We start from the raw sequence: 12,368 nt of genomic DNA on the forward strand, positions 1-12,368 counted from the left end.
TTTTTATGTGTAGCTCAAGGACATGCCATGTGCCATGCATAGTTGGCATTATTTGGCATGATTTGGACCAATAAAAATGTGCCACATGGCATCACCATGGCATGCCGTGTGTCCTCACCACACAAGCACAATTGGAAATTGAAGTGGCCCAATCTAAGGCCGCCACATGGTGGCAACTTATTATCAACCCACATATGGTTATAATCCAACAAACACAAATATCTTATGGTTGATACGATGGTTGAATTTTTTTCTAAACCATGCATATATTTATACATATAATCAACCCCACATATGTATTAACACCTAAAATGGGAGACCCATGGGTTTGATCCCAAGACCTCCCCTAAACCAATAGATTTATATTATCTACGCCAACTAATCTACCCAACTACCTTGTTGGGATATCCACCCCTCAAAAACTGTTTAACATACATTTTTTCATCCATAGGGGGGGAGAGAAGTCCTCCCAGTGTGCGGAGAATGACACCTACCCTTGGCACAAATTTTAAGGCAGAAATTGTAATTAATGGAAGGAATATTCCAGATGCTTAATATGTTTTCAATCCAGTGGAGCCCAAAGGGGTCCTGCAGTGATGGTAACAAAACTATATGAAGTTTATAGTCTTGTTTCATGATTTTTCAAGAACAATTCACTAGTGCATTCAGAATTTGGATATGAGCAATAGATATGAGGGCTCATGGCAAAATCCCATGTGTCATTAATGCTTAGCATGAAGTTCGAGACAAAGATTCACTTTTTAGAAGTTGATCATGTTTCTAGTCAAAGTTGTAGAATGGAAAGACATAATTGTTGGTGTTGTGTTCAACGTGTTTTGAGCATTTGATGGAGTGTTTTGGCATGGGAACAAATGTAAATCTCATTTATTATTGATTTGTCCCATTCAATTTGTAAAAGGGAGAATATGTATTTGTAGATATGCTCGAGTCTTAACAACAGATTCAAAAAGTATTTATGCCACTTTATGTGAGAGTATATCCCCTTTAACTTAGAAAAAGGGAGAACAACTATGCCACTTTATGTAAGAGAGTTCAACCCCTTTGAAGTGAGAACAATTGTCGCACTTTATGTGAGATTCCAACTCCTTTGATTTGGGAGAAAGGGAGAACAATTTATGCCACTTGTTTTTGAGAATTCATTCATTTGTATTATCAAAGGAGAACGGCTCTTTGTAGGAGAGACATTGCCACATGTCGTGAGAGTTCTATTCTTGTATCAACAAAGAAGAGACTTATTGAAGAGTAGCTAATGAAGCGGCTACACAGTTGAGTGTGGCCTAGAGACGCAACTCACATAATTTGGGTGAAATCCATTATAAATTTTTGGTGTATTTTTCCATATTTTCATTACTTCATGTGTGTTGCATTTATAGTTATTTCATGATATTAATGCAATTCATTTTAAATTCATTGAAGTAAATATCCTGGATCATGTTGGTATCAGAGCAATCTTCTTTCACGTGAATTGTGAGGGTGGATGCTTGCCAGGGCCAAGCTCAAAGAGGGTGAAGGGAAACTTAAGACTTTCAACCTTGAGATTGGATGTGCAACTTGAAGAAAGAAAATAAAGAATGAAGTCATTCATGCAGAGAATGAAGAGTCTTTACACAAGTCTTTCTATCGGATCGCAGATATGGTAGAAAATTTGTTTTCATATTATGAGAAGAGATTGGTAAAGAAGGAAAAGAAGAAATCCAAAGCAAAGAATAATGCTTCAGTGAACCAGGGATTTGGAGGATACCCTCTTGAGCCTCCATCTCCATCTTCAAATTAAATTTATTCTTGTTCTTCCTCTCATTCTCATCATTCAAATCATCATTGCCAGAGAATTAGAGAATGTTGAATTGAGAATACGACTACAAGAAACTAAAGAGGAGAAGCAAAGATTGCAGCTTTAGTTACAAGCCATAAAAGAGACCTTGGTAAATTTGCAGTGTAATGAAGGCTTAATGAAGCCATCACTGACAAATGAGGTAAAAAATGTTAGTAATTCTTTAGTTTCATGTTATTTTCATTACAATGATGATTTTGTTTCTTTTGAAAAACATACCATGGGAATTAGCTTGAATTTGTTAAAGATAATGGGATATGAAGGAAAATCCATTGGATTCAATGGCCAAGCCATTTTGAATCCCATCGAAGTGGTATAACTATCTCAATATGCAAGACTAGGCTACGATAGAGACGAAGATGAAGCATCCTCCAAGACCACCAATGAAAGAGCCACAAAAGCAAGACATTATTCAAGTAAAAAGTCCGAATTAGTGCAGGTTGAGTGAACATCACACCATTCTAGCGATCGTGATTGTAAGTCATCACCAAATGGAGGTGAGAATTTTAGAGGATGACCTAAGTCAATTCCTCCTTACCATATCTACAGAAAGAACAACCATTCAAGGTATAACTATTCGTACATTCCTTTAGATTTTGAGAAAAATTGCAATGTAAAGCAAAGTTTATGGCAAAGAAAACAATGTACATTTTATGGTTTGAATAAACATGTTGCTTCCAAGTGTTGGAAAATAATGGCATTGTATAGGACATTTATGTCGACCAGGATTGGTGCATGACATAAGGACCTCTCTCCATATCAGGAGAAAAAGAATCACAAGAAATCTTGGATGAAGTCTAAACCATTCAACCATTACAATAAGAGTGGACCTGAGAGAGTTGCTTGTTGGAAGCTCTATCGAGAGATACGTCTAAAGAAGGACCAGAAACTTATGAAAGAAATTATGAAGAAATATGCCCTTGTGCAAGAACCAATAGATGAGAAATTGGAACACATTGTAACCCTCCATGAGGCTGCACAAGAAGAAAGACAACTATACGAAGAAAGCCCATTAGCCTAGTTAGGCAAGAGATGGGTAGCCTTTTTAAGTAGTTGAGTGTGACCACCATTGTAAATCACATGTTTCTTCTGAAGACCCCATACATGGGTGAAATTATTTTGTAAAAGTGGTGAATTGTATAACATCACTTAACTATGCAACATAGTGATATTTTTTGCCTTTTTTTGGGTAGCCAAGGGTATGGGTTTTGTTGTAAATCAGATAAAACATACCTAATATTTGTATGTAAAATTTGGGTCCAAAAGTTCTTTCATTGGGGAGGATTGATTTAGCAGGATCCAAAAAGGCTTAAAATTCGAAGTCCTAAAATCTTAACAAAAATGGCACAAAGTCGTAGAACTCGATGAGACATTTCCAATGGTGTTAACGACACCTCAAATCAAGTATGTATGACAAAGTTATCGCACTTTGAATATTTTGACCAAATAATTAAAAATTCAAAGTCAAGGTCGAAGGATGATGTGATAGGTGTTGACTTGGCAGTTCATACTGCTAACGTGGAAGCATAAGGACATGTCACGATTCATGCATAGTTGGAATTATTAGTCACGATTTGGAATAATATAAATGTGCCATGTGGCATCACCATGGCATGCCATGTCTCTTCATCACATAGTCATAGTTGGAAATTGAAGTGGCCCAATCCAAGGTCGCCATGTGGCAACACCCGATTGGCCAGGTAATTTGGGCATGTGAAAAATTTATCTGGCCCACATGCGGGTCCACCATGTAAATCCAAGGTTCAACATTCAATGGGTTCATTGGGATTTTGTTTATATATAGAGGCCCATGGGTTTGACCACAAGACCTCCCCAAAACCAAAAACCTTATATTATCTACACTGACCAATCCACCCAACTACCTTATTGGGATATTTTCCCATCAAGAACTATTTAATATTAATTTGTCCATCTTTTGAGGGGTGGGAGGTCTCACTAGTGCATGGAGAACAAGGCTTGCCCTTGGAAATAATTTCAAGGTGAAATATGTAATTAATGCACAAAATACTCCATATTCTTGGCATGTTTTTCAAGGCAGTGGAGCCTAGAGGGTTCTTGCAGTGATGGTGACAAAACCATATGAAGTTTCTAGTCATTTTTCACGATTTTTTTAGACGAGTTCACTAGTGTAGCTAGAATCTAGATTTGAGTAGCAAATATAAGGGCTCATGGTCTAAGTCCACATGTCATTAATGACTGGCATGAAGTTCGAGATAGAGATGCACTTTTTAGAAACTGGACATGCTTACAATCAATAGTAGCAGAATAGTGAAACAGAGCTATTAGTGTTGTATTCAATTTGTTTTGAGCATTTGATGGGGTGTTTTAGCATGGAAACTAATTTAAGTCTCATTTATTATTGATTTTCCCCTCTCAATTTGTAAAAGGGAGAACATGTATGAGAATATATATTTGCAGATATTCTTGCGTCTAAGTAGCATATTCAAATAGGATCTATGCCACTTTATGTGAGAGTCCAACCCCTTGAACTTGGAAAAAGGGAGAATATTTATGCCACATTATGTGAGAGAGTTCATCCCCTTTGAAGGGAGAACAATTGTGCCACTTTATATGAGAGTCCAACCCCTTTGATTTGGGAGAAAGGGGGAACAATTTATGCCACTTGTTTTTGAGAATTCATTCAATTGTATTGTCAAAGGAGAACATCTCTTTGTAGGAGAGACATTGACACATGTTGTGAGAGCTCAGTCCTTGTATTGACAAAGAAGAGCCTTATTGAATAGAAGCTAATGAAATGGCTATGCAGTTGAGAGGAGCCTTGTTACATAGTATTTTGTCACACTTCCCATCCCATATCCTGAAGTTTCAAACTGACGAAAATTGTCAAAGTGTACTCACCATGAAACACATACAGAAACATCCTTGAAGAATAGAAGAAGAGCTACCCTGAGAGAATTTTGGAGAAATTTGCCTGAAACCCTAGTTTTCAAGATCAACACGCTTTGCACTACTACTGGCCTGTGTTGATGGAATGTTGCAACATATTGACCTAGAGCTTCCAGCGTGGCTTTTGATATGAAAACCTGCACTGAACCTCTTCTGCCAGTCTTTCCTAAAGTGGAGGAGAAGCTTTTCCTGCTAGAATCTTTGAGAACAATGATATAGATGTTGTTAGATAGAGATATAGTCGAGCTCTCCCATTTTGTGTCCTTGATCCTACCTTTAGGGATATTCCTCTTGAGATATGGACGTTCCTCCCTCTTTTGTGGATCCTTAACTTCCTCTCCCTTCCTATAAATCAAGTCCCTTCCATCCTAAATGGTTGTTCATTTCTTGCCTGCATTCCTATGCTGAAACTATACCCAAATGTTGCCCATCTAACTAAGGAGAAGGATTGCTTGAATGGTCTTCGCTTGGACTTTGGAAATCCACTACAAAGAAGGTCTCCAACATCAAGGCAATGGTTGTATGATTCCATTTTTTATTCATTCATAAATACATCTAGTGTTTACTTTCCATAAGTGTATAAATCTGTATTCATTTAGCATGATGCTCCTTGATTTGTCATGTAGTTTATGTTTGAATTATACTATGTATGCTCTTGTATCTCTTATTGTCTTTTGATCTCTCTTGCAGGTATTCGGATGCAAGGAATAGCAAGGAGCGAGCCTGGAAGCTAAGGGATCAAGATCATCATCAAAGGTTGAGCGCTTAGCATTAGAGTGAGGTAGGTTTCTCTCTCACTTTGCTTTTTTCAACATAAACTAGGAAACTTTGCACTAGTTTGTCTAGTTTGTTGCTAGATCCTCTCATAGGACTAGAGAGGTTACTTCTGTCTGCAGAAGGGATTTATCTTCACAACAAAATGGCGACTCCACTAGGGAGCCTATAACCCTTTCAACCTCTTTCTTGTGTTTGGTCTTTTGATAAATTTAGCCAACCGTCGAATTATCGGTCATTTGGATTCTATATAGGTCTGCACTTTAAGTGATTACTTCTTTAGAGTGTTAAGTCGACATTGTTTGTTGAATTTTTTTTTTCCCAGTCTTTCTCATCCGACGCATTTTTCTTGATAATAGCCGCGGTGAAACCCCTGTCTGCACAGGTTTGACTGTAACAGTCGTGATGATCCCAAAGATTTTAGAAATTTAGGGTTTATGTCATAAGGTCTGGTGTGTCTTGACCTCTGAGGTCTTTCCCTGTCTTGTATGCTTGGATTTGTTAGTGTTTTGACTAATTGTCTTGATTAATTTGCAAAATTTGTCTCATTGGCTTTGAAGTGAGGTCTGATTGAGTCTTAAGGTTTTAGGTCAATTAGTATTCTCTTGCTACTTGTTTGTGTCATTGGGATACTAGTTTTGTTGATTGATTGAGTGTTGTTTTTATGTGGAAATCATTGAGAACATTATTTTGCATTTGTTTTAGCTTGTATTTCAAAATTTGCTTTTCAATTGCATTAGGTCAATTTTCATTTGGAAATCATTTTTGTTTTTAATCAAGCATAGATTACATTGTTTGATTCTCAAGCTGAAAGAACTGCATTATCGTTTGATTAAAAAAGAAAAGTGAAAAATATTTTCATGTAAGTGCATTTGAATCGAATTTCATTTTTCTTTGGTTGATGCATTAGTTGCATTAGATCATTTAAAATCAAAATAAAAAACATCATTTATATAAGTGCATATTAGTAAAAGTGAAAATCATTTTACTCTTGAAAAGTTTCATTTAGGATAGTGAGAAGTGAAAATCATTTTTACTTTTTGACATTGCATTTGGAAAGCGAAAGTGAAAGTTAGTAGAAGGCATTTTGTTTGATGCATTATTGGTTGAAACTTCTTCCCTTTGTTACTCTATTTAATCGAAATGGATTTTTTTTTTTCTCATATAGCTTCATCTTAAGCGTTCAGGTGACATCGTTTTGAGCCCCAAAACTGAAACATAATTCAAGATAAATATTACAATTTACTTAATTAACCTAAGGAGCATTTGGAACTTAACGAAAACATTTAGAGGTCTAAGCTAGATACGTGTTCTGACGTCTATAAACCTAGCACCTTTTGTTATCTTTCAGCGTTGTATCCTGGGGGTGATATCACGTTCCACATACGGAAGTATATAGGATCATTCTCCAGTACTTTCAGGTATATCAGAGGCACTCAACATATGGTAAGTTTATGGGAATGCTCTCATCGAAAAGTTACACATTAGGCAATGCTAACACGAACTTGTGCTCCCTCTACCGTCAAGTATATATTGGGAGACCCCACTAGGTTGTGATCCTTTAGCCATAGGTAACTGAGTCAGCTACCTTATAGACATGATACACTGAACACAACATTCGGGGATATTGGTCATCGTATGTTAAGTCCTTGGTTCTACCAAGGTGTATATAGAGGTTCATGGATACTTGGTAAACCCTTTTGCCTAGATTACCATTTTTTATTTATTTTTTGTTTTAAAGTTCTAAAATTTAATGCCCATGATAACATGTCCTACCCATGCAGTTCTCCTTGGCCTCATTATGCCTTATTAAAGGTAAATTTTAATTAAAGCTGAAATAAATTGCCTCCTCTCCTTTTGAGTTTGAGAAAAGGTTATTGTGGCAGAACTGCCAAGTTCACCTCACATACCCACTTCACAATTTGATATTGAAGGGTTATCACAAGGAGTCCATCCTGAGATTCCAGAGTCACTTGAAGATCAAGGTTTTGAACTTGGACTTGTCCCAAGAATTCAACCCCTTGCTTCTCGTCCTCCACCTTGAGAGTCATTTTCATCATCTCAGGAATCTGAACCAGAAATTCCTGAGGTTCCTCAATAGTTCTTGTTGTTTCCCCCGAATCCACTTTACGATCCTTTGGTGATATCTCCTCAACGCCCATATAGTCTGTTCAATAATCCTAATGTACCTTTGGAACATTCTCCTAGTACGTCGTGGGTTCCTCCTCATCAACTGTTTCCACCCATGGCATCAAAAGGTGAGATTCCATCTATGCCAACATCTCCTCAAGATCCTCCTCCAGAAGTCTCAGCCACCCATACTCTTGGTATTGGTGATGGTTTTGAATATCCCTTTCCACTTGAAGGATTTCCATATGTTCCCTCTCCTTATATGGGGAGTGGGACGACTCCACCCCCTGAAAGCAGTGAACCCTTACTTCCTTCGAATTATACCTCTCTTGGTCATTTGGTTTTGAGTACTCCAAGCGCATCTTCACTTTATCACCATCCGATATGGTCATCTGGCATTATGCCTACCACTAACCCATTTGTTTCAAACGTGGCTTCCAAAATTCTTGTTCAACCTTTGGTTTCTTCCCAACCTACAGTCACGATTGGGGTAGTTAATGTCCCTATAGGTTCTTCAGCTCCTCTTTCGACCACTACAGTGGTTACACCTCCTCCATTTAGTGGGAAATCTTCAATGTTGTCTATCACACTGCCTAGGGGGCAGCCACCTCCTCCATATGTACCTACTGTCTTTGGTGGAACTTATGTGAGTTTTGGATCTCAAAATCATGTTACAGGAGTGGGTCAAACTGTTGGTAGTGTTCCTTATCCTAGTGGAACCTCCATTCCATCCAGATCTAGTCAAATTCCTTATCAGCAGCCTCTTTCGGCTCAAATACCTTACCAACAATCGTACCCTCCTTATGGTTCACAACAACCTCAAAACCCACCTCTTAATCAATAGGCAGGATCCCAAATGAACTTTGGTCTTAATCCCTCATTTGGGTCATCTGGTCAGTTTCAGTTTTCTCCTGGAACTTATCCTTTAGGAGCTAGTAATCCTTTGCAACAAGGCTCATATCAGCAGTAAGGAACCTATCAATATCCACAAGTAACCTATCAACAACAAGGACCTTACGTGCAACAAGGGTTTTATCAACAACCATTGTAGCAGTAAGGAAAATCGTTGCAGCAACAAGGTCAATCGTTGCAGTAGTAAGGTCAACCGTTGTAGTAGAAAGGTCAACTGTTGCATCAACAAGGTCAATCATTGCATCAGCAACCCTATGCTCAATACTCCTCATAGGACACCTATCCTCCTTATGGTTCTCAACGGCTAGTGTTGGGTTAATATAAAACCCATCCTGGTCAGAACCCACCTCAGTGGGGACATACTCAACCTTTGTATGGTCAAAATTCCTCCTAGTGGGGGAAATACCAAAATACCTATGTTCAAAATCCACCACTATGGGGGGGAAATCAATACCAACAAGGTTGGAATCCTCAATATGGACCTTATCAAAGGCCTTTCATGCCTTTTAATCCTCAAATAAGTTACCGGATGTGTCAAGGCTTGAAAATGACCCAACACTCCTTTCACCGTATTGGCCTCCGATTCCTACCAAAATTCTTGTTGATTATCTAAAATTCAAAGGGAACTATGGATAAGACCCCCAAGCTCATGTCATGACCTACCATTTATGGTGCTCATCCAACTCTTGGGTCAACGATTCCATTCAACTGCATCTTTTCCAGTGCACTCTAATAGGTGTTTCCACCAAATGGTACACTGAGGTTCCTTTCAAGATTTCAATACCTTGGCTATGGATTTTCTCACTCACTTTCAAATACTAGTTCGATATGAAACTGGGACCCATTTCCTAATTTCTTTGAAACAAAGGACTAATACTCACATCTCCTATCACATCCATGAATGGAGGCATCGACATCATCTTATTAAGTTCAAAAATCCCTGATGAGATTTTAATTGAATGGTTTACTAAGTCATTCGTTAATCAAATTGCCAAAGACATAGCTATGGGTGGCTGTGTGATTGAAGAACAAGCCATCATTTGTGCTTAGTATCTGGATTTGTTATATTCACAATCTGGAATGCTCTATGATCTCTTACCCGATGCCCCACGACCTTCAACTGATCTGGCATCTTCTCAACCTGCAGAGACACCACCCGTTGATGGTATTATTGGGTCAGTAGCTCAAACTTCTAGTAATGCTTCTTCTACTTCTATGAAGCATAAATCTGTTCCTGCTACTGCACCTTCTCCTCCTTTGAATACTTCCAAAAATCCTGGTAAAACTTCTGAGGTGAATGTTGTCCAATCTACCACAACAGACAAAGCCTCGAAAGGGAAAAAGAAGGGTAAAGGTAAGGCTAAATATGATACCCCTAAACAGGATTCTCCTAAACTATCTGCTGATGATACATCCAAACGCAAGCCAAAATATCCTTGTCTTATATGTGACAAATATCATTATACCAAGGATAGTCACCGTCGTGTTGAGGTTAGTAGTCTTCTAAAAGGCACCTCGGGGACATCGGTCGTGTTGAAAGAATCCTTTCCATAACAACAGACTCAATTGGTAGATCAACCTCAATCCTTTACATATACAGGCTCTCAATTTTTTATGAGTGGAACAACACGTCTCTGTTTCTAGTCGATCAAAAGATTATCAAAATCCTACCAAACCGGTTGTGGAAAATGATGCCACTGATACGCCTTCTACTTCCACTGCACCCAATTATGGTCCTCTTCATATTGAACGACCTAGTAATGATTCCATTATCCGACCACCTCCCAAAGGTGTTCTTCGGAAGTCATCATATAATCTGAATGCATGAGCTGTTCAACATTATAGCATTGTGGAAAAATTAGCTCAAGCGCCTTTAGCGATGTCAAATTTGGAAGTCCTCCATACTTGTCCATCGCAAAGGAAAGCATTACTATCCACCATAGGAGGGATTGATGCTACATATTCAAACCTGATTAGTTTTGATCTTGAAAATGATGTTCCTCGATTCCCGCATGAACTTGCCTTTCTTATACAAGTCGTTATCAAAGGGAAGACTATTCATCATACTGTTATTGATTAGGGTGCTTCTACTTGCATCATGTCCCTTTCAAGTTGGAAAGCTATTGAATCTCCACCTCTCAACCGGTCCCCTATTACCTTGGAAGCTTTCGATGGTAAAGGTTCTCATCCATATGGTATTCTCAATGACTTGCCAATTCAATTGGAAGGAAAAATTGTTAACCTGGAAGTAGAAGTTGTCGATGCCAATCTAAATTAAAATCTTCTACTTGGTCATAGCTATACCCATGCAATGTTTTGCATTTTTTCTACCCTATTTAGTGTGCTCCATTTTCCTCATCAAGGGAAAATAGTAATTTTCGATCAGCTCACTTTTTTCTCTTCCAACTCCTCAAATGGCAATGTTCCATATGTTGGGAATACTGATATCCCTTACAAGAGTGTTGGGGTAGGTCTTTTCAAAGACTCTTCCCTTATGGGAACTTTTTCCCTTCCACCTCTGAATGTCACTTCAATTAACATGGTCTCGACTCATCACGATCCTTGGGTCGTTCCCCGTCCTAATCATATTGATAGTTTTGGTGATATCATGTCGCTTTTCCCTGTAGAGAAAGCATATCAAGTTGTCGTTTCAGCTTCTGCGACTACTTCTGAAATTCATGATCATTTCAGTATGAGTCTAGATGCATATTCACAATCTCCCTGGCTCGGTTCTTGGGATTCTCCAAATCCTTTGAATGAGACATTTCAAACTGATGAAAGTATCACATAATTTGTGTCTCTTGAGGAAACTCCATGGAATGATGCCCATCATCGTTCCTCCTTTCTCCCAAGCCTTGGTGAGATTTCTTCTTGTCTAGAAACCCTTGTTTCCAGTGTACCAACTCATCCGCTTCAGACACCTATTTTGGTTCACTAAGTGTTTTTTGAAGGAAACATGGGAAACATTTCAGCTACAATGCCCATCGACATATCTGTCAAACTAGGGATTGTCGAAAATATCGATATCAGGGTTTCTTGATCTACCGATGAGACCAAGATTTATACCACCCTCTTCAAAGAATTATGTGATGTCTTTGCTTAGTCGTACAAGGAAATGCTTGACATAGATCTAAGTATAATAGTGCACGAGATACCTGCTTATTTGAATGCAAAGCCTGTTCGTCAGCGTCTTCGCCTCGTGCACCCTAGAAAGGAAGCTACCATAAAGGGAGAAGTTGAAAAATTCTTAAAGTTGGTTTCATTTATCCTATTCCATTGATAGATTGGGTCTCGAATATTGTTCCTGTGACTAAGAAACAGGGGACTATCTGCATTTGTGTTGACTATTGTGATATCGATCGAGCATGTCTTAAAGATAATTATCCAACTCCCTTTATAGATCAAATCATTGACGAATGTGCCGAGAGTGATATTTTTTCCTTTATGGATGGTTTTTTTGGATACAATCAAATTAACATTCTTCTCGTCGATCAACACAAAACTGCTTTTATTTGTCCTTGGGGAACCTTTGCTGACAAAAAACTCCCTTTTGGTCTGATAATGCTGGCACTACCTTCCAATGAGCGATGCCTTATGCCTTTCACGATATTAAGAATATCATTAAGCCATATCTCGACGACTTACCAACACATTTTGCTAAGCATCAAGAACATCCTGATCACCTCAAGAGATATTTCTTCGTTGTCGACACTACAATATTCGATTGAATCCGGATAAGTGTGTCTTTTGTGTCGAATATGGTCGTCTCTTA

General features: G+C 38.4%; 1 pseudogene; it reads left to right on the top strand.

Annotated features, from left to right (window-relative positions):
• The first annotated feature begins 9,676 nt into the window (after positions 1–9,676).
• The window catches only part of LOC149167073 (putative acyl-CoA dehydrogenase IBR3), a 113,003-nt pseudogene continuing 110,311 nt past the window's right edge, over positions 9,677–12,368 (top strand).

Source organism: Pinus tabuliformis, chromosome 5_1 (genome assembly GCF_031772625.1).
Source record: "Pinus tabuliformis cultivar Carrire ecotype Pingquan chromosome 5_1, CPIR1, whole genome shotgun sequence".
NCBI lineage: Eukaryota > Viridiplantae > Streptophyta > Pinopsida > Pinales > Pinaceae > Pinus > Pinus tabuliformis.